At 36.2% G+C, this 26169-nt stretch overlaps 1 protein-coding gene across 1 annotated transcript in view; it reads left to right on the top strand.

Moving 5' to 3' along the window:
- The first annotated feature begins 7308 nt into the window (after window positions 1–7308).
- Window positions 7309–26169, top strand: part of LOC121321320 (serine-rich coiled-coil domain-containing protein 1-like) — a 244462-nt gene continuing 225601 nt past the window's right edge. The window contains exon 1 of the mRNA XM_041260247.1: window positions 7309–7495. The gene's annotated coding sequence lies outside the window, so the exon portion shown is untranslated. The remainder of the gene's footprint in view (window positions 7496–26169) is intronic.

Genomic DNA, 26169 nt, shown 5'->3' with positions numbered 1-26169 from the left:
AGTCTGGTCAAGGTATCAGTAGACAAGTACAAGAGTCTTGAACTGGATGCAAAAACTGAAACTTTTATGCTATAAGTCATTAAATAATTTTGCATTGAAGGCCTCGGTTGCAAGGGTGTGCGGTTCTTTGATGGACCCAGATTCACTTCAAACGTGTTTGTCCACTGACGATGGGAATGAGAGCAGAAACTGAGCAGAAACTCACAGAGAGCAGAAACTGACCCAAGACTGTCACAGCTACTGGAAGCAGGCTGATCTTTGGAAACAAATTGAAAATTTGTAAAACTAGAACTATTATTGTAATGACTAATGTGTTTAAAAGAATATACAACCATTAGGAAATATTATTAGCAGATCTGTGTAAAGCCTGTGTGGAGCAGTTCACTGCACTGAAGGTCAGATTGTCCTCCTGAAAGTTCCAAAAACAGCAGAATGGCAGAATCTATGGAGCACAGTTAATATGCAAGAATTAATCGAACTAGGTTTGATTATAGTAAGAAAAAACTAAAGTATTTAAATAAATAAGAAACCTAATATAATAACATTGTAAATGTATGAGCAGTCCTAAGTTTTACTATTCAAGGTTGCATTAGCTGCTAAGCAGGTGCCTAATTAAAAATTAGCCTCTTGCTATATTGACATATCTGAATTAGAACTACATGGTAAAAAAATCACTTAAAGTATAAACTGTAACTTTACATACACAGTGATCCGATTTGTAACCTCATCCTTACCTGCCTGTAGTAAAAGTAGTGTTGAAGATGACTCATTGGTTTTGGCCGATGAAGCAAGGAATTTTTCTGATGGTCAGCGATTTAACAGCCAAGATCCTCTATAATGAGCAATCTCGTTAATATTAATGACAGAAATACCTTCTGGATAACAGAAGATAGGACTTTATCTTACAATAATCATTTTCTATATATAACAGAAATTAATTAGAACCTGGCAGGAAGAGATGGGAACAGAAAGTATAGGACATGTTAATACGTTAAGATAGATATTGGTTTGGAATAATGAGTATTAGAAAATGCTTATGATAGTGTTTCATATTAATCAACTCTAAAATTGGCAAAAAGCAGAGGTTGTCTTAAAACCTGCTTTAACTGGATTTTGTATGAACAGTAAAGAAGGTCAGAGTTAGCTCAGTCACTGCAGCACTATGGCATTCTAATATATTAAAGATAGCCCGTATTTAGATACAAATAACCTGAAGCTTAAATGTATCAGTGGAGTAAAATAATATTACAATTTCTAGGAGCAACTGTTATACTGAAGTAACATAAATAGAAATACATATTACAATGCCATTTAACGTTAAACTGCTGAAAGAACATATTAAAAGTTTATTATAACAGAAGCATGGCATTGACAATATTGTAAACATATTAAGACACATTTGAGATATTGTTCATTTAATTTAATTTAAGAATTAGTTTAGTTTCTCCAACTAAACAAAACATTTTTTAGACATTACAATATCAATTAAACTAAAGAATATAAATTTTTAGCTTATATAGAGGTTTTGCTTCAGTAATAAACAGAGGTATTTATTTAAACTGTAGAATTTAAAAGTGAAAGAATTAAATGTTTGTGTCAGATACACAGTAGAATTCTGGAAGGGCATTAGACCTTCAAAAAATAAAGCTTAGTCTTTGGCACCTCAAAGCAGGATTCGGTGCTGGCTCTTAGAAGTGGAATTTTCCAACCTTGAATGCTAACCAATGGAAGGTGCTTTAAGAAAGACAGGAGTCTGCATCTCATTATAGTGTAAGAAAATAATGAGAGCTTAGTTATAAAAGTTAGGATGTACATTTTTTATCCTATCTGAAAAGATGCCAATCCACAAGTCTCTTTAATTGGCCAAAAAATTACTTCATGCGGTGAATTTGGAAAAGTGCTTACAGTGGAGTTATTATAATTATTAATTATAATTGTAATTTAAACACTAAGCTTGGCAAGTAAACAAGGTGTGTGGAAACCTGCTGGTGCAGGCAACTTTTAGAAACAGAGAGAGGGGTCAGTTTTAGTCCAAGCATGGTACAAGTTTATATAAGGCTATTACAGTTAACATGTTTATTGTAGCCTGATTTAAATGAAAATAACTGGACTTGCCACTGTATGCTTAGTGGTCTTATTCAAAGGCTTGTAATAAACCCCTACACTCTTTCTCAAATACTTTGTTAACACACATTTGTATATGAAGTTAAACTGACCCATTGAAAACACACCGAAAAGGTAACATAATATGCGGCTAAGAGGGTCATATATTTTTGTGACCCAGCTTAATATAATCAAATGGACCTGGTTTTACATATTAAAAGCATCTCTCATATACACATATACTTAAATTATATTTGGTAGCAAGGACCCTGTGAACTCTAGTTCACCTAATTTTTAGGGAAAGGGGGGGTGGAAGATAGTGAACCATGAGCTCACATTCAGTTAATTTTGAAAACAGAGTTGACCGGATCCTTCTAGAAAATATCATTAACTCAAATATAGGAACTGTCAAGGCAGATTGATGATCAGATTTAATTGGGACTCCTGATGTATTCATTGGAGGGGAATCCTATAAAAACCAAGGTAAAACCCCAGTCAAGTATCGCTCAACTTGTTAAACAAGATGGTGTGATCCATGATCTGAGGATCTCTGAAAAACGGATTGCTGTTTGGTCAAAGCCAAGTCTGCCTTTTGAAGACAGTTCTTATTTTTCAATCTATCCTACACAACACTTCCATATACTGGAAGGTAAACATATTTGAACTTAATATCTCTTCTATATTGATGCATTGCTGTAAGATATAGGATTTATATTTTAGCTGTAGAGAGTGATATATTGAATGTTCTAGAATGTAGCTTTCTGCATGTTATAGCCTGAAGGTTAAGCATATGATAACCATTTGAATTACTGTATTGAAATACTAACGCTGTTAAACCTGTAAAGCACTGGATCGCCCAGACTGCTTTTTACTTTGCATTTATGGTGGTCTCCGTAACCACTTGACACATTTTTAAGCATCTATAAACCGAAAAGAGCACTACTACTCCACTGATTCGTTAAAACTTCAAATTAAATGAGTCTGTGTGATTTTCTTGATATTAAAAAGTGGACATACAGCACACCCAGTGCATGAACAAAACCACTTACAGGAATTTTGAACATCATCCTTAAACATCTCCCCTGAGTTTAAGAGTGTGCTCAGAGCATATATATATATATATATATATATATATATATATATATATATATATATATATATATATAAAGAAGAGTGCGTGTGAAAATCTTGACAGTACGCATAAAGTGAAGTTTTGTGGAGACACTTTTAACTGACAAAGAATAGATTACAATAATGGTTATATTTTAACTTAAATTTTTTGAGCTACAGTATAAGTAGGAGAATGTAAACAAACTGTAATGTGACTTATAGAGTAAGCAGTGGGGTTCCGATAAATATACCGTCATACTTTCCTCACTTGTTGCTACAGCTCTTTAAATAATGTACCTGTAATTTTTCTTTTCATTGTTAACATCCTGATAACTTTTTACACTTATAACTTAACTCTGTTTCAAAGCTCTTTTTAAAATGGCAGCTCTAGTACACTGATTGTGTATGAATTCACCCACACTGTCAAACCGGTAACACAGCAATAATGGTCCATGATGTGGTACTGAACAAAAAAGCCAGAGCACATGTTATGGGTTTGTTTTTTTTGGTTGTTTTTTTTAAATCACTCTTCCTGCAGATCTCAAGCCCCAGTGCACTCCAGTATTTTTTCTCAGTGTTTCAAAGCAACATAACCGTTAATTTTAGCTACACTAATATGAGTACATTATACCATGTTACATTGTAAGCCATTTGTAACTCACAGTATAATTACCCCCAACAAATTATTCACTTATACCAGCAGGGAATGCTCATCCAATTTAAGTACGTTTAAATTCTAAAAACAAAATAATTCTAAAAACTAAATAATCCTTCAGTTTAACAGTATACTTCCAGAACAAAAGTATTGCTAAAAATACAACAGCCATAGCATGAGATTGCATTGAAGAATAAAAATGTTGTTTACAGACTTGGGTTCGTTTGACAGAGAACTGGCATTTAGGGGGCACAGGGTGCCGTTGAGCCAGAGTAAACCTCTCTTGGGGTAGAACAGTTTTACATTAATATAAACTGAGCACATGAGTGGTATGCACTGCACGACTGACTGTCTGCTATAATATCATAGAAAAATTGAATAGTAGTTCAGTATCACACAGTTGGTTATGTACTTGAATATAATGTACAGTTATGGCCACAAGTTTGGCATCACCCAGAAACAGCTATATTAATATATTTTAGATATTTTATTAAGCATAATGTACAGTAATCAAAGAAAGTACTAAATGATCTCACAAAAGTCTACCAGAAGCCATAATTGTACAGTATTTCATGTTAGATATGTTAACATAACATTATTCAACAGGTTTCATTCAACTTGTTTCAAAAGAAACAAAAATTAATGGTCATAGCTGTAATACCCACCATATAATCTACTAAATAAAAACACTGGCTTGTTTATCAAAGTTGTTTTTCTGTCGTTTACTGTATATGCAGGTGTATGAAATGAGCGATCAGTTTAGCAAAGAAACATACAATATGTTGCTGGCAGCAAGTAGCCAACTATCACTGAAATAATAAAAAATGCGTCCTGAGATATATATGCCGTCTGAATATATATATATATATATATATATATATATATATATATATATATATATATATACACACAACACAATGTAACCCGGCCGGCACTCACAGTCGATCATTGTCCCTTAATATCCAGACCCAGACACAGGAACTTGGAGTTTTACAGCGCTAACACGCTATTTTTAATGAACAAACACAAAATTTAAATAAACAAAACAAACCCCTAGCTCTTTTTCGAGCACTAACTAAAAACACAAACAGGAACCTAAACTGTCTTGCAGGATGGCTAAGCCATTTACCTGACACAAACAAACAAAAACACACAGTTTCACACTTCCAAAGGTTTTTACACTACCTTTCTTTTCTACGCTTGAGCACACCAGCAGCCCTGAACAGACTGGCTGCTTTCATTAAATACCCTGCACATGGCTCTAATATTTTTACAATACAATAGATACCAGGTGCAGGGGATAATTAATAATAAAACAATTAACTAAATGTGCATTTCCACATTTTTTTTTCTCAGCAGGGAGGAATTAACCCTCTCCCTGCTCATATATATATAGATAACATATAGTATATATATCTATCTATAATAATATATATTATAGATATATATTATATGATATATCTATGGCATTTTACCGATATTGGTGGTAAAATGCTGCCTGAGAGCAGACGGCATTGCGCCGCATATGTGTGTCCCGTCCGTTAGGGTGTCATATAGGACCTTTAATATGTAGGACTTCCCTCTACAATGTCCCATCGTTACTATGTAGGACTGTCCTCTACAATCCACCATAGGACTATCCCCTAGGGTGTTCTATAGGATATTCCATAGAACTGGCCTCTAGGGTGTACATTAAAAAATGGAATAGTATGGCATTTTAGATCCATAAGACATTTATGTATACAGAAACTGATTTTGAATTTTCTATGACAAGTCACAAGGTTCACTGGGAGAACCACTGGAATTATACAATCTATCATATGCCTAATTGCAGGGTGTAACTTGCCATGAAACCATTAAAGAAGACTGACACTATGAACTCTGGTGTGTGGTTCTCAACAGTTTAATTAATTACATAACAATACTGATATCAGACTCTATTTTAATATCTACACAATGATGGATTTAAGTACATTGTCTAACAAATGAAAATATGCCTTTTTATACCTGACGCCCCGCTGGAACACATCTACCTACTGATTACATTACACACCTGGTAATCACATACAACAGACAGGTACTTCATAATTAATTACAATAAATGAACACTATTTACAAAATACATTTACACAAAAATGTATTACCAGCACAGGACTCCTGCCCTGCCACAGTGCTGTATACACTTACATTAGTACAGTAGCAAAATGCTTAGGTTTATAAAACAACCATTGCTGAAGAGCTTGGCCGAGGTGGATAAGAGGTTAGCATGGAAATGTGATGGGCGGATACGCATCGGGTTACTGTACTTTATACAGTGGTGTTGTTTAGATAGACCGCCATTCAGATCATTAAACCTTAAACTAAATTGAACTTTATATTAACCATGCCCTTGTAACTCAAGTTGTTTTTTGATTGTTTTGCAAGTCTGTCTATTTTGTATTTAAATATTTAAAAAATGTTTGTATTACATATTTAATAAATGTAAGACAAACTAATGCGAAATCTAGCATAATATTAAGACAATATTGTACTGTTTTGTAATTTGTAATTAATTTACTGTATTGATTTTAAGTTTCGTGGGACAATAAATTATTTTCAGATTAATTTTGACTGTTTCTTTGTCTTTTTAATGTTTAAGGCATAATGTATACTTTTATGTTATATGCAGGCAACTCTAGCTAATAATGTTTTTATGTACTGTTATTTCTTTTAAAAAGCTAAACAAATACATTAAAAACAAATCAGTTGCATCAGAACTATTTCAAAAGAGAATACATTAAAACAAAAACGGTTCTACTTACATGTAATGTTATTATACATTGCTGTACTTGATCTAACTTTTTCCTGTGCTAGGGGCTGCTTTCAGTATTTGTTATAAGTAAAGAAATAGGTTTATAAATGGTTCAAATTTTCAGTTTGATACAGTCCTATAGAACTGAGTACTATAGTATAGAGACATAAATTAATATTAATATTATCGGAGTCTTACCTTTTCAGTCCTAAACAGAGTCCTGTTATTATACTACAGGAAGACCCTTTTGAGTACTATAGGAGGATACTTTTTAAAGTAACCCTGTAGGAGTAATTAAAAACATTTTCATTCCTATACACTATACCGGATTCTAAAGGGCATTTTCGTAAGAGAATTGCAACCTGTCGTGGTTTAATTGTAAGATTCCATCTAGTGGCTTTATTTAAATTACAGTATTTGCATATGTGATTAATATATAACAATACAGTACTGTAGGCAATTACGTTAAAATTAAATAACGAAGTCTGTTTCATGGTTTGCTACCGACATTTCTTCACAATAGGCAAGCAGTGCAGTGCACGTGTTATTTTCGTGTGTCAAGAGCTGGTTGCATGAAGGTGTGTTTCGATGCAGCGTCACATGTCTCTGGCTTTACAGATACGGAAGAGGAGGAGGAAGAGACTCCGCGTCATTGAGGTAACACTAACATTCAGTGGAAAATACATCAGCAGACCTTTAAATCCAACCATTGCATTAAGAAAAAAAAAAAAAAAACCGGCGTATGGATTACAGTATTGTCTGGGTACAGCTTTGCAGTTTGACAGCTTTGCAGTGTCTAATAAACACACAAATCCAAGTCTGTTCGTCTGCTAAAGGTAACATTCTATCTATTTTTCTTGCGTGTTAGTTGATATAGTGGATCACAGGTAGTCTCTGTTGTACTGTTGTCGGTGTATTGCTTCCTACAATTTGCAGGGAATGTGCAAGCGTTTCACATTTCAGGCCTTTTTAAAATATGACTATCAATGCATGTCACGTTTTAATACAGCGATAGAGTAGCATGTTTGATGTGAAGAAACGGTACACCCATCCCACAAGTATGGAGCAAGCAGATGCATGTCTATGTACAGTATGCTTGTACATTTAATATTAGCTAACTCAACATCGGACAGTGTAATATGCAGGAGAATTATGTTCAATGCGTGGGGATATTACGCGCAAAGACACATTTTGAGTCAGTTTTTATTAATAACAAAAATATATATATATATATATATATATATATATATATATATATATATATATATATATATATATGTTTTACTTTATAGCATGTTATGTTTAGGTTTAGTTGGGTGGTTTTACTTTATAGCATGTTATGTTTAGGTTTAGATTCATTATTGAACGGTTTCTCTCTGTGTTTAAGGAAGAGCATCTCTATGCAATTAGCAAGTGTTGTTGCAGATGCTACAGTAGAAGCTTCCAAAACATTGTAGGAGGCAACGTAAGCACCTAGGGTTCTTTAACACTATAGTAATATCAAGTTTCAAAAGCTATTTTACCTTTTCCTGTTTGAAAAGGACACCTTTGTTCTTAAGACATTGTGGTCTGGTCACAGGTCACTGGATTTCATTTTCTCACCTCTGTATGTCTGAGATAATTATAAGTGAGAATGGACAGCAAGTTCACTGAAGGATAAAGAGTGTGACTCCACAGGATAAAAAGGAAGCTTCCTTACACTAAGTACTTATTAAGTGAAAATGACCTTCACCGTTGAGAGCAGTACTAGGTGGTTATAAAGAAAATTGGAACACTATGCCTCTTGTAATATGCCAGTAAAAAAAAAAAACGTTGACATCAAAGTGGTTAAACTTGGCAGTTGAAGGCAACAATAACATTTCACACTGGCACTTCTACCCGGGTCACAATCCCACGTAGTGGGAAACCACATACCTAGGTCATACTCGGGTTAACCCGGGTCCCAGTGACCCACCTCAGGATGTGGGTTGACATGCTTTGACCCAGATTGAGTGAGAGAAAATGCATGACAGCAGATGAAATAACAAACAGCCATGCCTGCGTGAAGGATTCACTTCCACAAGGAATGTTGCTGTTTATTCTGTTTAGCCATATTTTTGTTGCTTGAGACGCAACATGACACAGATTGCAGCAGGGATGAAGAAACATTTGCTCTAATCAAATTGGTGGTGTTTGTTTGTTTGTATTAACTGCTGAAAGGGTACAAGTTATAAATCATCAGAGGAGGCACTAACTACTCGATAATTTTAAAATAAATAAGTTCTTATTTATTTATTTATATGTAATTTGCAACTGTGGCAAAGTGGCTGCTGAGTGAGTACAGGTGCAGAGGTGATGCAGTGCAGGAATAATCACAGACAGACAACTAATCTGGTTTGGAAAAGGGCTTTATTTTTAATCAGGGTCTGGTGACCAAAAGAATAAGCCCTGGCAATGCACACCAATGTGTACTGCGCGGAGCTAAAAATAATAACGGGTTTGCAGCCCAAACAATAAACACTTTATCTGTCCCACAGTAATACCAAACACAGTCACCAGTTCTGGGTGCGTGCAGTAGTGCTCGTGGTGGGTGATAACAGGTTATTTATGACTGTGCTGTTCCGGCTTTGTGCTGGCCCGTGAAAAACGCCAGCAACAAAAGTGGCAACAGCAGAAAAACATGCAAATACTTTGAGGTAATAGCAACATATTGGGATGCCGTCCAGGACACAGCTTCAAAGGTGATGTTTGTACCCGTCTGGCAGAGGAGGAATCAAACCCTTGTTCGGAAGGTATGTAGATTTACCTGTTTCAATGAAGCTTTGTTGTTGTTTGACAACTTTATACCCAAAAGAAGTACACTATTGTTTTTATTTTTTAATCTGAACTGTGTACCTATTTGTTGTTTTAAAACTAAATAAAAAAATGCTAACATAAAATAAGATTTTTTTAATTTTTTTTTTTTTTTAATCTATTTTTAAAATATTATTTTATTCCATTAGCAACACTGATCAACAATACACCTGCAAACCACTCCAGTAGAGGAATGTAAAACACAAGGACCTTTTTCTCCAGAATCTGCAGGTATTCTTTTTTTCAGTTAAAAGAACAATTATGCTTGTATTAAATGTACATTGTTGCATGCAGTTTGTGTGCATTTCTAACATATGTGAAATATGTGTATATCCATTCAGAACCAATAGACAGTGATTCCAATGACAGATCACCAGTATCTTTGACCTGCATGGCTTCCCAAGGACCTGCAGCACCTCGCAGAGGTAATTGTGCAGTTATAGCAATGTACTATTGAACAAAGTAGTATTACCGAAAAACTTCAAATAATCGCAGGGTCTGCTGGCAAATGTTGTACGCTGGGTCTCTGTCATAGCCACTGAAGCTGAGGAAGATAAGGGGCTTGAGCGTAATGAACTGCTAAGAAGTGACAGCGATGAAAATGAATCCAAGGATTAATAAATAATAGTAACAGAAAACGTAATTTAAGGTAGGCCTACATGTAATGCATACATGTTTAATGCAGTTATTACGTTATTAAAAGTTTTGATAATTTTAATCGTGCTTCACTGAAAGTAGGCCAGATACAAACGTGTTTATTTTATTAACAATGTACAAGTTTGAGATGAAACAAGACATTGTTTTTGATAATGATACTTATTGCTTTTATAGTTCATTTTTTAAAAATAATTAGAAATTATTATTATTATTATTATTATTATTATTAACAATGGTAGCTCAAATTCAGTTTTTAAATACAAATTCATACCTCTGCTTGTTCATTTTCCAATGTTTTGCATGGACTTATCCTTGCTAACAAGTGCACATAAAAAGACTGTAATAATACTTTCGCTTTGTACTTGAGGGTGTACAATACAATGTAATTGTGTTATAAAACAAAACTGTTACTTAGTTCCCACTGACACACAGGTCTCTGCCCACTGCTACAAGGTTGTGTGTTAGTGGCTTCTCAATGACCATTCTAATGTAAACGCCAGTCTCAAATAATCGCCAGTCTCCAGTACGCATTGGGTCTGCTGGAAAATATTGTAAATAAACGACGGAGGTTTTACAGTATATATGATATATGATTCAGTTTTTCAATCTTATTGTTGCCACAAAGCAGCCCCTGAAAATAAGTTGAACTATTTTTGTGCAGCATGTTTTAATGCTATGGTACAACAAAGATCATGTGTTTTGTTTAATTGTTTATGTTTGCAGGTATCTAATATTTGTTTTTGCTTTGTTTTTCTCTTCAGGCAGGAAAAAAAAAATACCGTCTATACTGTCAGTGCTGTCGTATATGGATTTGCAGATTTTGATGCCAACTACCTCCAATTACAGAGAGAGAAGTTTACATTTGAACAGGAGAATCGAAGGCATGATATGGCGTGCAGAAGACAAGAACTGGAACACCAGAAGTACGTGATTGAGATCCAGAGGCTCCTTGTCAGTGTGTTGGCACAATTTGCTACAGCCCTTGCAGCAAACCCAAACAATCCACACTCTCATAATCCATTTCAGATTTCTCACTATACCCAATAGCTGCACCTTTATGGAACTTTCCTATGGCAAGATGTTTTAACATTTATTCTTGAATTTCTGATATCAAACATGTATTTCTTTATATCAATTTTTCTGATATCAGAAATTCCATGTTTGGTATCATTTTTCTCACATTTTTGCTATAAAAAAATATAATTGTTGATATCAGAATTATAATTGTTGATATCAAGGATTGAATTTGTGATATCAGTAATTACAGTTGTTTATCACATTCTATTTGATAGCAACTATTTCATTTCTGATATCACAAATTCAGGATTAAGTATTGAAACGACTTGCTATACCTTCTGACCATTCATTCTAAGGTGATTTAACTTCCTCTTATCCCATGTTCACGTTCTCGTGTTGCACTTTCCTATGTGTTCCTTGTTCTTAAATGTGGCTGTTTACTTAAAATTTGTAATATGTTAATATATGTATATACAATAAATATTTTTTGAAGTATTAATCCCCAGTACTCATTCTGGTAGTGACACATTTATTTATTTAAAGACTTGAAAATAACATGTAGAATTACAATGTACTATAAAAACACTAGCATTGTGTCCAGTTGTCCGGCGTTCAACGTTCGTAGCGAGCTTCCAAATTGTGATTGCCACTTTCTTCTTCGCTGGTATAGCATAGCAAAACCGGGTATCTCTGCACTGCAGCACAGAGCATAGTACATTGCAAATGTAATTGAAACTACTTTTTGACATTCTAGTTTTCCATCCACTCAGAATGTGTGAAGTTGTCAGAAGGAGGAACAACAACAAATGGGTACGATGCAGTGGCGCGTGCGCCGTTTTATTTAAAGAAAACAAAAATAAATAAAATATTTAAACAAAAATACACACTTGCTCGCAGAGAAAAATAAAAGTTTTGAAATAAAACAAATCTCGAACACAAAAGACAAATAACCTAAGGTCAGGCTGGGCAACTGCCTTCACTGTTCCTTATTTATTTTAAGCCTTTCGCTCTCCAGTTCCTCCTCCGAACACCCAGCCAAAGCAGGGAGAGCTGCAGGCTTAAATACTGTGGCCGAGGGGTTTAACTAGTTTGCAATTATTCTATTACCCCTCGGCCACAATCTCCACGAGTTCATTAATTTGTGTGACTTCCGGCTAGTTTAACAACGCACTAGCTGACAGCCACATATTAACACAAGGTTTTTAATGTGGATGGGGCTTCCCATCCACGCTACAAAACAGTAACACACGGCGTAGGCATACGCAGGCATCCATTTTTAGCTACACCTCAGCTAGACGGGGTGGCGATTTGATTGGGCTGGCGATCTGAATGATTGTTCAATAAATTGTTGGCATTTCCTCTTTTGTTTTTCACTTCTTTAAAACACTTTCGATATCTTGACTGTCCGCACCAGATTGTCATTGTCATCTGGCTGAAATCCAAAGTAGCAGCACACAAAGCTTCTATTTCCCAGAATGTGCAGTGCAGTGAAATGAGTAAGCTTAGTTCATATTGTTTTTAAAGCACACAATTACAGAGTTTTGTTTTAAAATCTAAATAAATAAATAAATAGATAAATAAATAAACAAACATGGTATCTAAAAATCATGATACTTCGATATTAGGTGTTGTAGGATTTTGTTGTCATGATATACCGTAGGTGTCAAAGACCATGGAACAGTAGTCAGGAGAGACAGAAAAGTGTGTGTGGGGGTTGGGGGGATTGGAAGTCAGGAAGGGAACAGTTGCCTGTTAGATTATTTTTATGGAGTACAAGGAGATTAAGCTGAGAATTTTTTAGTTTACATGTCGACAGTGCCATCTAGTTAAAATGAAATTGATCAACCAAAAAGACTGACTACCTAATAATAAAATGGAACAGATAGTTGAAATCAGTACTCTGTAGGAAACATTTAAATTAGATGTTCAAGGAAAGCAGAAAAATAAATCCATCAGTGTGACCTGAAGCTTGTCAGTTGACAGTGGTGGACTGATTAATGCAAATCATCATTTTTAAACTTACACAAAACTTTATTGAATTTTTGTATTGACACTTTTATGAGATTGTTGGGATACAGACTGACATTGAAATTGAGTATATGCTGCATCATGATAAAGCCAATCCTGTTCAACTATTAAAGTACAGTTCTTTAATTTGTTTTAACCTGAGACTATGTCCAATCATGCAAGACTTGTTAAAAAGTACAGTAAACATAAATACAAAGTCTATGATGTGAAGGAATTTTTGTATGTCAAAATATAAAACCCCACCACTAGACTTTGTATTCTATTTGAGGGCAAAAAGAAAATGGTACATGTCAGACACACATGTACAGACACTTGCATGCATGTGCACACTAACAAATGTGTCTTGAAAAAAACTTTCAGGATTCCAATGGGTCACTGTGACAAAGACGGCTGTTGTGGGGATGTCAGACCAGAAGAAAAACAGTAGTGTGAAATGAAATGATAAACTGATGCGCTGCTGCGCTGTTTATTATTATAAAATAAAACATGTCAAAAACAGAACACTGCACTCGTGGCCAAAACAAAAAGACAAACAAAAACGAACTTCAAAGACAAACACAGTGAGCTTCTATTAACTATTACCTATTCTTATTACCTCCATCTCCAATCCCATTCTCCACTCATTGAACACACAACTCCGAGTGAGTGAAAACATGCAGCTTTTATGCAGCTGTACCGAGACTCGATTGCTAATTAATCATTCAATTGGAGTCACGGTACAACTGCACATGAATTAATAAAGTGCAATTCCCCGTGCTCACATATTATTACTTTTTACTTGCACGTGAAGTGCTGTGCAATCTTCATGCCTAAATACAAATATACATTTTAAACACTCGTGTTACACAGACCATTTTATATCCTGTGTACCAATGACTATACACCAACATTAACACAACATATAATAAACACAGGGGCGGGCACTTTGCCACAGTCACTTATTCGTTACATTCGGAGGCTAGAGTTAGTCCTTATTGTCTGTTGGGGAGGAAAATTAATTTCTAGTATAATTTCTATAATATTCCCAACATTCCCTTGAAGGCTTGACTTGGGGTGAGGGATTTGTATTTTCTTTTGTATTTCATATTAATGCGGTGTTGTGTACTGTAATGCATAGTAAGGACATGAAAACAGTAAGATTAATACATTACAAGACATTCAAAACATATATATATATATATATATATATATATATATATATATATATATATATAATATATATATCCTATATATATATAATATATATATATATAATGATTTTCAGTGCAGTTTACAGGGGAGTGCTCACTATACACAGGTGGACAGATAAAACAGGTCTGCATTATATTTCACTGACAAACGCCTGTATCCTGTACACTGTCCACTGGGATAAAATTGGTCATTAATCACAAGTGAAACAAAATGGGATTCAGGTGTAAACAGTAAGAAAAGAATAAATCATGGCTGAAATGTGTTTTGATCACCTAAAACAAGCCACAGCATGTTGTGTTTTGAACATGTTTCATACCTCTTAATGTCTACAGTCATCTTCAGCTAACTGCTGACAGTGATTTAGCATGTTAGTAAATAGTATTTTATATGCATGTAGGCATAATCATTGTGCTAATCTTTCATTGTGCATTCTGGACTGTCAGTTGACTAACTGTAGCCCGTCTGTTGTTCTGCACAATTCGTGTCAGCCTCCTTTGGCCTCTTTCGTCAGTGACCCGTTTTTGACCACTGGCCTGCCGTTGGCTGGATGCCCTTTGGGTGGTGGACCATCCTTTATACACACGGGAAACTGTTGAGCGTGAAAAACCACAGCAGCGTTGCAGTTCTTGACACACTCAAACCGGCGCACCTGGCACCTACTACCATACCCCGTTCAAAGGCACTTAAATCTTTTGTTTTGCCCATTTACCCTCTGAATGGCACACCTAAACAGTCCATGTCTCAATTGTGTCAAGGCTTAAAAATATACACTGACTGAAGTGGATTTAACAAGTTACATCAATAAGGGATCATAGCTTTCACCTAGATTCACCTTGTCAGTCTATTTCATGGAAAGAGCAGGTGTTCGATATGTTTTGTACACTGTGTATATGAAATGACGAGTCTATAACTGGTTTAACAATTAAAGAAAATACGTCAAAGGTTTTGCAGATGATTTATTGGTTACATTAAACAACTCAACAAATTCCATTGCTAGCCTTATGAAAGCCATTGAAGATTTTGGCTACATATCTGGTTATGTGGTTAGCTGGTCCAAATCTCAAGCATTACCAATCTCAAAAGATTGTTTTCCATCTGTTTTTAGAGATTATCAGTTGTGTCTGAGTTTGGTGCACTAACTGTCTGCAAAAGTGTTTTGCGATTGCCTTAGGGGTTTGCAAACATTGCTAAATAGGGCCCTGTGTTTTAGTTTGGTTAAAAACGTTTTGCTCTTAGCAATAATTAGAAATAAAAATGAAAATGTGGAAGAACAGACCACAGCTGGGTATTTTGGAAATTGGCACAAACAAACAAGATGTGAGGAGATTGAAGACATTGTTTTAAAGTCAGTGAAATGATCAATTACACTGGTATTTTTTTGTGGTGTTGGGATCTTTTGCATGCTTTCTGAAACAGCAGCTACCATACCAGCCTTTTACAATTAGTAGGGGAATTCAAATTACAGTTAGCCTGTATTATTATTAAGCTTGCACATTTTAACTACATTGATGCTTTTATTTAGACTAAAACAATGGGAGTTTTTGTCCTAAGTATTAGGTGTTTAAAGGGTTTATGGTGTGATGTGCTTTGTCTGAATTATTTTCTATTAACATTTGTTTAGGTAACTGAATACTTTTGAAACTACCCAGTTCCCTTTCAAGTATGAAATGTTCTTGAATAAGATATAATAAACCTTAATAAGACATAATAAAGCTGCTCAGCCGAGTCTCTGTGAGACAGCCATGCCCGTCCCCGAGGGTATAAAGGACTGCACACACAGATCTCAGTGTCATTTTCCCTTTCAAGACCTGACAGGAAAGCCTATTCAGATAAGTACTTGTTACTTTTTCTTTTATTCCCGCGAAATGTTTCAGGATGTGACAACCAACCCCACGGGTGAGGGGGTTGGGTGGTAGCAATGGTTTTCAAGAATGCATTAAAAAAAAAAAAAAAAATTATAATTTTGCCAATATAAAATGCACTTTTATTTTTCCCAGACATCTGAACTGTAAAATAACCAGATTACAAAATGAAACAATGGCATAATATTAGACTGTGGCAAGCTGGCCTGAGCGGTGACATCAGACCCGGAAGAAACACACATCACTGCGAGTGAATGAAAGCGCTGCTTGCGATACTTAATAAATTAATAAAATAAAAAGGTTAAACAAACGAAAAACACTGTACACAAAACAACACAGCACTTTGGCCAAAAACAGACAGACACTAACAAACAGGGACAAACACTAAACACACAAGTATCGTGCTGGTCGAAAGCCAGCACGGATAGCAATTATTTGTTATTTTAATTTCTCCTCTCTCCCGTTCTCCACTCACTAACAACCAGTGAGTGAATCGTGGATCTATATATACAGTTGTGCTGGGATTCAATTACTAATTAATAATTCACTTGAATCCCAGCAAGTGAGATATTTTGGGCTGCTCACATACTATTACATCTTTTATCTGCACATGAAGTGATTATGCAATCCCAACTATATATTTTAAATCACTCATGCTACACAGACCCATTTATATCCCGTGGACCACTATATCCATATATAACAGACAACATGAAACACAAAGATATGTGTTTAAATCAAGAGCAAACCTGTCATCTGTGTCACATGTGTTTCTGCTTCTGTGTGAATTAAGATTAATTTTGCCATCAGAAATGGAACGTAGCACCGAAAACTTGCATATAGTATTAGTGCTGTCTACTTCTCTGATTTGTAAATAATACCTGCTTCTTTAAGTTTCACTTTCAAAGTCTCTTCTTCAGGGGTATGTAGACATTTAAGAAACATGTTTTACTGTATGAAAAATTTGAATCTAACCTATCACAGCCAACAGGCAGTTCTGGTAGCTGGAAGTACAGTACTTGCAAACAAACTGAGTTTGTATATTGTAGCAGTAATGATAACGTTGTCCAAGGATTCTGGCAAATTGAGAAACTGTGTGAAACACAAAAAACCTGAACATTTAAAAAAGTATTTTTTCACCAGCTAGCACTTTATACACAACTATATACACAAACAAACAAACAAACATCTGAACACTTTAGTAAACATGGCAGGAGGTCTGGCTTTATATTGCACTATTTACTATTAAGGATTACGTTTATATATGCGCTGTAGCTTTTTTTCCGCTGTGGCTTTCACTTTGTTTACTGTATGAAATTATTGTTTTCGGTTACTTTCCAAAATGCTTGGATGATTTTTTCTGTCACAGTAGTAGTAACTCAACAGGCAGTACTTGCACATTTAGTTGTACCTTTTTTCCTTTGCTGTCTTCCACAAAAAAATCCTTATGGTCACAGGTACATTCTTCTGATTTTTATGCATTTTACAATTTCAATTATGTTTTAAATTCTCACTATCTAACGACTATAGCTTTAAATCCTGTTAATAAGCCTTCTACTGTAATTGTAATCTTGTTTTAAATCTCCAATAGAAATGTAGAATTAGAACAAATCAATGGTAGGTTCAAGTCAGGAAGGAGGAACATTGCCCAGCTGCACTGGGAAAGGTTTTTTTGTTTTATTTTTTTTGTATTGTAGTTGTTTTATTTATTTATTTATTTATTTATTTATTTATTTATTTAAATGGGAAAAGGGTGAAGTCTGCATGAATTGAGTAACCGTTTCCAGTGTTTATGTTTTTGTAGCAAGTGTTTTATCCGTTAAAATCGAAAATCAGAAGCCCTAATCTTAAGGTATGTCAATATTTTTTGTGATCACACGACCCCCCTACAATAGCCTTGTGACCCCCAGTTTGAGAAATGCTGTTTTACACAATTTAAATGTGATATTACAAATAATCACAGTATTTTACTAATTACATGTATTTGTGCACTACAGTCTGTTGTTTGATACATCCCGCTGCGGACTTGTGCCCCACGTGAAGCCGGCGGCTTGAGGGATCAAGCAACATAAGTCGTCTGACTTTATGCTTTTCACCCAGGCTGCAATAGCTCCGGCTGGAGTTATTTTATTGTCATTTTGGCTTCAGCCAAAATTATGACATAGTTTCTATAATTTAAGTAATTGCATTACTGTATTATTGTATGTGAGAAATATTTTTCTTTTTTTACAGTGACTATATGCAGGATTGTCTGCGTTGCATGCTGCGACACACATGTAGTGAGAGCAGTGTAGTAATCGAGTCACAAAAATTGGGACTGGAGTCGAGTCACAGAGGGGTAAAGACTCGAGTCGAGTTGATGTTGTCTCTATGTTGTCACGTGTTCTTCTGACACTGCATTGCTATCTGCATAATGCATGGGATTTATCCCTGCGAGACATGCAAGGCCAGTCTGCCGTTTGAAGTCAAGCATGGCAGATACTCTTCCTGCCTGGTGCCAGAGTATGCAAAGGAGGCACTGGTGGAACACTGTTTTTGCAAGTTTTGAGCGCATACGTTGGAGAAGTGTCTCTCCTGCAGCTCCACAGAGTGCTCTCTGCCCCTTACTCCTGCACAGTGCTCTTCTCCATCACCCTCTGGTAGATAGGTGACTGCGTCCTCACCCCATGGCTCTGTGCCAAGGGACAGCGAACGATGCAACTGGGAAAACAGCCCATATAGGAAGCCATCTTCATGGTCTTCCTCATTTTCTTCTGCCTCTCCATCTTCTCCCCTGAGGATGGACAAGAAGAATAATAAGAACATGCTCCATCTCTCAAAACTGAATGGACAGGCTGTAAGTAGAAACCTAGCTGCGCTGGTAGCCACATGCAGGCAGCTTTGGCTTTCTCAGACATGCGTGCAGGAATCCACGAAGGAGTTGGTGCACAATAGGCCCAAGCAGGCTCAGGGACCTGCACAGCCGGCTGCGCCTGCTGCCAGAGGTGGTATTCAGAACCAGCCAAGGCGATAAGCCTTAGGCCAAACCATAAGGTGAGCAGTGGCCCTAGGGGTTTGCTGCCACAGGACCAGACCCTTGTCAGGGAGCCATGTGGAGTATTGGCATCAGTGCACCACGTACATCTAGGTGCTTACTACCATTCAAATTGGCTGCTCTCTGCAGTTCAAGCACGGTCCCCCTCCCTTTCATGGTGTGACTCTGACATCAGTCGTGGACCTGCAAGACACCGCAGTGGTGTCTGCTGGTAAAGTAAGCTATTTGTCTGATACACTCCCTGCAGAAGGGTTCTACTCCAGGTACTTACTAGTGTCCAAGTGGATGGTGGCCACAGACCAATCTTCAACCTCAGACAGGTCAACCTGTATCTGAGCCGAAGGAGGTTCAAATTGTTGACAGTGCAACAGTTGTTACAGTCAATCAGGCAGGGTGACTGGTTCACCATGGTGAACCTCAAAGACGCCTATTTCCACATTTCCATAAAACCGTTGTACAGGAAGTACCTACAGTTCATCTTTCAAGGAACAGCGCACAAGTTCCGGGTCTTTGTATTTGGCCTCTCTCTAGCTCCCTGTGCCTTTTCGAAGTCCATGGAAGCTATCGTGGTCCCATTGAGACTCGATTATTTGGACGACTGGCTAATTTGTGCCCAGTCTCCAGCACGGGCAGACGCCCACACAGAACTTGTCACGGGCCACCTTCAACGGTAGGCTTATGGTGAATCAGGCAAAGACCCAGCCTCATATCTAGGAGTGGGCTTGGGTTCCAAGTCCATGCTGTCCATGGTTACATTTCTATTTCAGGGAACCAGGGTTATAATGATAACCCAACATTACTGAGCTGAGTCATATTTTTGATAGTTTATTGTAATAACGACCCTGCCCTAACTTAAGGTTATAGTAAACCTTAGTTGGCATGTGTATTATTTCACAGTTGGTATTTAATTTAGTTATATATCTGTAAATTTATTAAAAAAAAAGGTTAAATGTTTATAATGTTACTACCATTATTGATTTTAGGGCAGCTGTGTTTCTTTTTTGCTACTACACCTCTATGTATATAACAATAACTTGCATATTATTGCCGATTTAAGAAACAGTCGCAAATGCATAATGGAAAAGAGATCTACTAAATAATTAATTTAAAACAAGTGAATAACCCTTTTTAACCTGTGAAAATAACAAAGATTAATTGTATTGTAATGTGCATTCTTATGTTAAACTCTTAGCCTTCCAACATTTCTTTCTGTAATATTAAGCAAAAATCAAGATGTGTTACTTTTATTTATTTTGAACTGGAGCATAGGTGTACAACTATACAGGCATGCAATTGTTTTAAAAATAAATGAAGAGAAAACAATGACTACTGAAGTGACACTCAAAAGAGAAGTGCTGTAAAAGGATTTAGCTGTCTGTGCCACTACTCCACAGCGCTCCTCTCAATGCCTGCTGACACTCAAGCATCAGGAAACCTTGACGGACCATTCCTGCTATCTCCATGCTGTGCTCTCTCTACATTAACACAGGAATCTGCATGAATCCTGTTACCTTCATGCCGCATGTACTGTACCTGTATTCCACTATACTTTTGATGGAATGTTACCTTAACTGTTTACAGGTGATTTGTCTTTCTCGCTGTAGAGATTTAATTGATGTGCCTTTATATATTAGATTTTTTTTTTTTTTTTTTTTTTGTAACTAAACCAGGCAATAAAAAGACAATCACGTAAGTTTTGATTTAAAGTTGACACATCACCTGTTTTGCCAAGTACTCAGCTGAATTTTTGGATGTTACTATTTTTCATTAAATTCTTTTAACAAAAATGACTATACATTTGTGGAAGGGGTGTGGGTAATTCACTGACTAGGAGACAGACAGGTGTACTTGAAAACACCACACAGGTGCCCAGTTTTATTTTTAGACAGTTCTTACTTTTTCCAGCAGAGGGCACTGTTGACCGTGGGCTGCCTATCAACGATGATAGACAGCACCACGGAAATACCACAGCTGGTACGTGAACAGGAAGGGCACTCGCAGGTGCTCAAAGAAATAATAATGAAAACAGAAGGCGAAAAGAACAAGGGAAAATAAAACAGTAATAAAACTACAAATAAAAGGTGCTGCACTCGGCAGCGTTATCCCGGTCGCCGCTACCCGCACGACCCGGATCACCGTCCTACTCTATCGGCTATCTAGCCTGCTCTTTCACAATACGCCGGGGTCTGCCCAAGGATTCCCCGCTCTCTCTCTCTCTGTCTCGCTGTGATTCTTTATTTTTCTCCCGGCTGATTCTCCCGAATCAAAGCGTCCGCACTCTTAGTGCGTCTAAGTGGGCAGACCTGAGGAAACAACAGAGCGTTATTTTATAGGACCGACAATCACCCAAGACCCGCCTCTCGGCCATTCAGAGAGGGGGAAAGTCCACACACACACTTTCCCACCTCCCCGTGTCACTGCCATGACTCACAGGCGGTTGTTGGGCGACTGCAGCCCTCTTCCTGCAGCCCGTGAACACGCCAGCAGAGTCAGCACAGATCTCTCCCTGTTACAACATTATTCACAGTGTTCCTTATAGACCGGTAATCCTCTTTCTATACAGATAGGGTTGTAATAAGTGTTGGCATCTAAATGATATTTAGACATTGTATGATAAAAGAATTAGATCTCTTAAATCATGAAACATGGTCTTCCTCCATAGACAAAACCGATTTGTTTGGTGTATCTCCAAGAAAGCAATGGGTATGCCAGAAATATTGTATATACACACCTTAATGGTCCTTTCCATCAGTCATTCTGTCTTACTTTTCTAATTATGCAGAGCAACCATGTGTCAAGGAGAGCCCTGTCACTGGTTGTTGCGCAAATGTGGATGTGGATGTGGAACAGGAGACATGTTGCTAAGCAACTAACTGAGTAGCTAGACTCGCCCGGTGCAGAGCTGATTGGGAAGTCAGGATTGGCTTGGGGCGTGGGGGGGGGGTGGGGTAATTGGCTGGACTGTCACAATGACCCGGATTTGTGGGATGTTGATCCCAAACAGGATAAAAAGGGTTTGCGTTGTGTAGTCGGTTCCTGGACCAGGATGTCTCTTTTAATGAGGCTAGTGCTCGCAAACTTTTATTTTTAACTTTGTTTTGTTTTCTTTATTTAATCTGACCATTTAAGCTACCATTGCTGGTATCCTAGTGGTAGCGTGTATGTGTTCAATAAATCTGCGCACCCAATGCTCTGTGTCTGCCTCGTTATTGTTCAGTGACGACCCACACACATAACAAATCCCCCTGTTACAAACGATTAAATGTGTGTACATTTCAAACTGCTGTTGGTTTAAAGCATCTTTAATAGGATCATGTTTGCTGCCCAGTCATCATGCTGTACAAGTTAATATAAAATGTGTGTGGCTCTAATTAGTGGATTGAAAAATGTAAAGGCCTTAATCTTAGCAGGGTTTAGTAAAAAATAATGAGATTGAAAATGTGTCAGCTCTTAATCATTGGGGAAGACAGTTCCTCTGTTGAGAGAAGTAACATTAGATTTGCTATTTATAAAAGCCTTCTGAAATAGTTTTTGTGTGTTGTTTATATACATTGAAAAAATAAAAGTACATCCGTAAAAAATTTACAGATAAATATTTTACACCTGTGAAGCCACTAATCAGCTTTTACTGTTAATGGGGTTGTGTAGGTTATACAGTATTTTATATGTATTTCCATTCCTTAAACTTGGTTAGACCATTTATACTGCAAGAAGTTCTGAGTATAGAGTTAATACATTTCAAACCTGTTTAATGTATTCGGTTTTCTCTCTTGACTTTAATATGGCACTTAGTCCAGATTTGTTACTGTTCGCCTTCACACCAGAGGGAAATTGTGGAGGAAGTTCACCTAACTCCCAAGCTAACTGTTCTATCTCCAGGGGTAGATTAGATAGTGAATTAATTACTTTGGCAGATAAAAATAGTAATGTGTGTGAGGGCAAGTATAGTGCGCACAACAATGCTGCTTGCTTCCGATATAAATTCCCATTCACCGGTACATCTGGTGTTGTACATCAGTGCTTCACTATTTCAATATATCAAAACACAGTCACTAAAGTTTACAGACTACAGAGATGCCAGGAACAACATAACTACTCTGTAAAACATCAGGTTTATGATATTTGTACTCATGCACAAATCAAGTGGAGTTTTATGCACCATCAAATGCAGTAGTATGTGTCTGTAAGAAAATTATTTAGTTCCTTAGGCTATGAGAAACATTATCTAGTGAAGTAGTGAGTACTACATTACAACTTTGCTTTCCTACTTCCACCTGAAGAAGAGACATTTGAGGTCTTGAAAGTTTTATGATTAATTGTTTATTTAGTCCAACAAAAGGTATCACATCTTCTCTTTGTCCTTCATCTTTGGACTGATATGGCTACCATTTCATCTATCAACTCTAGGGGTGAAAGTTCTGTGTTTAAACAGTGTTAGTGACCTGTGCTACCTCAGTTTTAGTCAGTATGTTTTTCTGTGTTCGCTCCAGTCAACACTTACACATGCTTTGATTGCATATCCTTTGTCCTTGGAGATTTCCTGCCAATTTTGCCTGTTTGCAGATTCTCTCGTTTGCACTGAGGAAATTTAAATGCAGGCAGCGTTAATGTTTTGCATTTATTTCAACTGACATGTTTTTCTTGTTTGCCCTTTTGTAGTGATACGTTTTATTGGTATAAAATGTAGAAATTGAGCTTAATCTGTTTTCCTTAGCTACTCATATTATGGTTGTAGGCCACTATAGATTTTTTTACAAGAAAGTCTGAGAATATTAAATTTACATGGACAGACTCTAAAACTGTTGTATTGTGTAATGTATAGTACATCACAAATAGCAACAATTTATGTAGGTGATTAATATTCAACTAGTATGCTGCTCAAATTGTGTTCCTGCTTTTTCACAGGATAGCCTTTATAAAGGGGTCAATATGGAATTTTCCAAGTACACTTTTATGAATAGTTGTAGAGCTATAGCCGAATAAATTAGAATAAAACCTGCTGAATAATGTTACATTAACATACTGAATTGCATGCTGCTTTGTAGTTTTCCATATACTTAATGAAAAACTGAACAATAATTTTAAAATGTGACATGAAACACTGAACTACTATTATGGCCTATAGTAGATTTTTTTTAGTTTGTTTGATTGCATGATGTTAAATAAAATATTTAAATCATGTACATTGAGTTATCTACAGTAGCTGAATAAAATTTCTCGATAACACAAAAATATTTTCTAGTCTATCAGCCTTTTGGCTTAAAAACCATTTTCCAACAATATCCCAATCACATTTTTTGTTATTGATAATTGAGATTAAAACCAGAATAAAAATACAAGCTGCTGTTATAAGATGTTATTATCCTGGTTTAATAAAATCACTTGATACATGTACTGACGGTGAAATAAGTATGATATATATTTTGTTTTAGATGCATAGTATTATGTTAAGCTGCTGGATCTCACAATCTTAATTGTTTCAACCCTGAATAAAATAAAATAAACAACTAATAAAAGCTCACTTTCAGGTTATTTTTTTAAAATGACATGAGCCCTTTTCATACTGGTGCTCCTAACTGGGTCCCAACCAGGCTGATTGGCAGACAGTTTATCTTCCAACATGACAATGACCCAAAGCATACGGCTATGTCAACTCTGGAATTCTGGAATGGCCTTTGTAATCACCAGGTCTCACTCCAATAGAAATGCTTTGGACTGATCTGAAAAAAGCTGTAGCCAAGCATTGTGCATCCAATCTGTCTGAGCTGAAAGAAATATGCAAGACCGAATGTGACCAGATTTACTTTAATCATGAACAAACATTTGAAAGTGCTTTTGTTTAGTTTTTTTTTTTTGTAAAGATTGATAAACTACTAGAATGTTTTTATTTTGGTCTTTATCATGTTAGTTAGTGGACAATGTTCACTAGATGCTTGAATTATCTTCTGTTAAGGGAAGTCTGTGACTGTAAATTTAATTAGTCAGTACCCAAGTAAATGAACACGAGTGAAAGACAAATAAGAAAAATTGAAAGATCTATTTACTGGCTTTTACATTTTTATATGTATTTATCTACAATGTGGCACATGCAAGGATTGTACAATGAATTATAAACATCAACACTGTTTATAGAGGGTAAGGCCACCATGCATAGCCAGGATTATACTAATATGATGAGCTTTGGAAGGATAGAAAAGCTTTTTGCTACTCAATTCTGGATAAAGATGCACCAGTCAACCAGATTTGCAAATGTGTAGTGTATGCTACTTAGGGTAATATTAATTAAGGTCTCAACTCCAAAGTGCACTTTGCATGATTGTGTGATAAAGGAAAATAAAACAAAATAATGTGTGTATTGTCATTTATGCCAGAATGCATTTTGCACCATTTTGTGGATATCTTGGAAATCTAGCATTCAATGCAAGACTTGCAAAGGAAATCTCAGTATCCCATTTAAAATAATACTACAGCTGCAACCAGCCAAATAGAAAAAGAGAAAAAGACGACCAATATCTTTTTTTAAAGTGGGTTGAAAGGCTGGTAACACAAGCTATCACTAGAGACTCCTCAAATAAGGCTGTGTGTGTGTGTGTGTGTGTGTGTGTGTATGTGTGTGTGTGTGTGTGTGTGTTTATATGCACACATTTTAACACAATACTCTAAATGTGGATTAAGAAGGATTTTATTGTAAAGCTTTCATTGTCTTTGCATGTCTATTAATAAACACTTTGGATTCATTCAAGCAATTTTATAAAGGAAGTGTATTTCCTACTTTTGTTTTTGCTTTGGATAAATTTAGATTTTACTTAATGTCAGTGTAATATTTTCAGGTTCTACAGACACTCAGCTTTTCAAAAAGGTATAACACTATTCTTTAAATGGATATATA

This window comes from Polyodon spathula, chromosome 1 (genome assembly GCF_017654505.1).
Source record: "Polyodon spathula isolate WHYD16114869_AA chromosome 1, ASM1765450v1, whole genome shotgun sequence".
NCBI classification, from domain to species: domain Eukaryota; kingdom Metazoa; phylum Chordata; class Actinopteri; order Acipenseriformes; family Polyodontidae; genus Polyodon; species Polyodon spathula.
This window is presented reverse-complemented; position numbering and strand designations above follow the sequence as displayed.